Source organism: Trachymyrmex septentrionalis, unplaced genomic scaffold (genome assembly GCF_001594115.1).
Source record: "Trachymyrmex septentrionalis isolate Tsep2-gDNA-1 unplaced genomic scaffold, Tsep1.0 scaffold20, whole genome shotgun sequence".
Taxonomy (NCBI): domain Eukaryota; kingdom Metazoa; phylum Arthropoda; class Insecta; order Hymenoptera; family Formicidae; genus Trachymyrmex; species Trachymyrmex septentrionalis.
The window spans coordinates 2214331-2218392 of NW_017305180.1; positions in this window are offsets into that span (position 1 = coordinate 2214331).

Genomic DNA, 4062 nt, shown 5'->3' on the forward strand with positions numbered 1-4062 from the left:
ACGCTGGTCGCGCTAAGAATACGTAAGATCAAAGAAGACCCGCGTGCGACGCGCCACTGCTTGGCGCAACGCTCCCGAAGCCTCACGGAGCCGGCCGAAGATTGTCGAGGAGCCGAGTTCGCGCCGCGCCGCGCCGCTCGACACCGAGTTCGTAAACGACGCGTTATTGATACGGTACGCAATGAAATTCCATTATCTCGCCGCTGTATGTGTCGATGAGGAGGTTCTTTCGCTATGGAGAAACGAAATCGAGTTTGTCGTTAGTAAGTACATAGATCTTAGAATTCGAACGATATCCTTTAGACGCATACGCACCGATTTGAATGCAGGCGAATGATACATGCCGTACTTGCTTTCTTTATTGCTGCTGTTTTTTATTGCTGCACTTTCTGAACTGGTACACACAGTGCAATAAGTTGAAATGAAACAAATATACATTTGTTTCACTTTAATTTATTGCACCGGTTCAGAGTGTAGCAATAAAAAACAGACCTACAAGTGTACAGACCTACAAGTACAGACCTACTTGTATTGTCTGACGTTGAAGATTTTGAATTTATGGCGAATTCGTTATTAGATGCACGCGTGACTTAGCATTTGTTATTTTCCTCTAAATTCAAATTTAAAAGAAAATAAATTTATTGCATAGATATCAGATAAACAGTTCTATTTGACTTGAATTGTCATCGAAGTGTAAGTATAATAACCGTCACTTGATAGTTATAAATAAAAATAACTTACCTATTAGATCACCACATTCTGCATTTGAGTCAACTGATAACGAAAGAATGCATAAACTGCAAGCAATTACTTTGATACAAACAAGTTACATAAACAGTCTATACTAATGCTATTTGTTGAATTTACCATGTAACTACAAACAGTTCCATATTAATAGGCCAAATTAGGTATAGTTGCTTTATAATCTAAAATTGTAAAAATAATTAAAGAATTAAATAGATAAATGACACTATATATAAAAGTTAATATTTAACGGAATATTCTGTATTAGATGGTTACGTTTACTAAGCGTTTTATCAGCACTCATCAAATTTAATTATTTGAACAAATTTATTACTTAATTATTCATATAATATTAGCATGATTTTTTATAATTAACTTGCTGATATTAACTGGATTAATTCTTATTGATTATATAAATATGACAATCATTATTATTATTGTTGTTGAAATATAATTTCACGTTTATATTAATTATTTGTTATAAAAATATAAAAAGGTAATATAAAAAAAATTAGTTATTTTAATTAATTGTTTTTTATTAATTAATAATAAAATTAAATGACGTAACAAAATTAACGGCATCTCATATTGACATTTTATATAAGATTATATGTAAGTTTTTTTTTAAATTGATAATATATAATACGTATACACGACTGAAAGTTAAAAAGTATACACGGAAGATATATTTCTACCAAAGAAGAGCGGATGTGCGTGTACGGCCCTGTCAATTCCACGAAGACGTTAGTCGTTTTATCGTTGCAAAAATTGTCGGGAAGACTGGTTTCTTGTCGCCAATGCACGCATGTATGGTGTGCACGTGTGATGCATACGTGTGATCGCTTACCTGAGAAGAAATCCGCAAAAGAACAGCGAACTGAGAGCGAATTACGCGTCGCGCCACATACTATTCTTTTAAACTACGCGAAAGCGTACGTCTCATTACAATTCTCCCCATTTTGAAACTTTTCCCTTTTACATATTTAAATGTCCTACAATCATCATACAATTCTTGAACAATATAGTTGAAGATTAAATTAGAATTGAAAAACAAAATAAATTTGCGAGGTAATAAGACCACAAGTACTTTTAGAGTTTACATAAACATTTAACTGTATTTTGAAATTTATATTACCATAATTTTTTAGTATGCAATAGAATGTAATTTATTTTTAAAACAAACATGTTTTAATTCTAAATATATGATAAATTCGCCCGTTAGTTGCAAATATGTTCAAATACAACAAATATTATACGTATTTATTTTACAATATATTGAAGTTTGATCTATCAAGACAATTAATTACAAATTTGAAAAAATAACGATGTTGACTTTGCATAGCAGGACGCGCACATAATGTATTGTTGTCATATATACATATAGTTACCTTGATACCGTTGACGCGCCGAAAACAAATAGGTCGTGGCACGATCCGTTCAGTGTTTTGTCGTGTCATTCTCTTTTAAAATTTGATTGTGACAAATATAAAAAAAAATCAAATCGCCTTCGAATCACTTATTATAACTATTAATTACTATACATATATTACATTATAATACATTTAATTTAAAAAATATTCTTGTTTACTATGTTAATTTGCGAAATCATCGTGAGTGTCAAGAAATCGAATCCATAGCATTATATTTTCTTTCTTCACATTATTTTTTTATCGCAGTACAAAGTACGCATTGTGTTACATCGTTATAATTCAGAGAAAAGGAACTTTAAGAAAATAATTGTGTGTAAATAGCTTTGATTTTCTTTACTATAATTCAAGATTTATTTTCAAAGTTTTTAATAACTATTAAAAGTGATAGAAATAACTGTGATATATTAAAAAATGATAGAAATGATTATGTGATATTTATTTGAAATTCACTTTAATATACATAAAAAAGAAATAAAAAAGAAAATATTTCAATAATATGTAAGCAAATCATCGAAACGATAAAGATCAATAATGGATGAAAAATCAGTAAATTATTGCACATCTGTGTGATATAATAACTTAGATCATTTAGAATACGAAAGTTTAGTTTTATTTAGATTCAATATTTAGTATATATAATATCAACTAATATTAATTTATCATTTTCTATTCTAGCTATTTATGAATTGCTATTAAAGTCTACGATAATTATAAATAAATATATTTTTATTTTTTATAACAAGTTAGATTATTTTGCGCATCTTTATACTTTTGCATAAAATTAAATCTACAATATTTTGTAAAAAAATTAGTTTTACTATAATATAAACAAAATAATATGTTAAACTTTATATTATTTTACAATAATATTAAAATGTTTTACATAAAACATCTTATTTCTACAAAGTATCTATTCGTAAAAGAAAATAATTTTCTATATGATTTATTAATCTCAAAGCTTTATAACAAAGAAAATAAGCGGATTTATTGTATTGCATTATCACAGTAAGTAATTAAAACTTAAATCCTACATGTTTCCAATAAATGTATCACACTTTCTATATCTATGCTAAAGTAATCTGACAGCTGAATAAAGTGTTTCACACGTGTCTTATATCGTTTTCTTAAGATAACTAACAAACTGTCTTTGTTCAGAATTGCGTATTAATGATTGAAACAATGTTGTTTTTGCATCGCAAATATGCACGTGCAATTTGATGAAAATAGTATCCGGAGCAGTGCTGATATAGGCAGATTAAACGTCATATTATTTTGAAAGGCTATAACTGCGCCTTCATCGCGGAAGAGCGAAAATGTTTTAATTAAGCCGGTTCCTTGATTCTTAACGAAGCGCCATTACATGCCCTGAGAATTGATAAGTCTTCATAAAAATGCAGATGTCTTCATCATGCTGTTAATTTCTTTTCATTCCTTTTCGAATTATTAATTTCCCTGTAGCAATGATTCCCAAGCAGGAAGGCGCGATTAATATTTTGTTTTCAATCTTTTTTTCGTATATAAATATCATAGAAAATTCAAATAATTTGTTATAGATTGCCGCAATATCTTGCATCTTAATGAAAGCTGAAAAATTTATTTATTTATAACAGTCTAAATGGCCTAAAGTAAAAGATCTAAACAAAAAAAAATATTGCAATAAAATAAATGATTTCAATTATGTTAATTATGTAATATAATCATATCTTAAAATGTATAAAAAGTTTTGTGAGAAATTCGATTAATTTTAAAATTTAAAAAGTCTATAATTTTCTGATTTAATTTTAATATGTTTGTTATTAATATAATATACTATGTGTTGAAATAGACATATTACAAGGGAGAAATTAAACGATTATTAATTTTCTTTTTATTCGTTTATTATAAATAA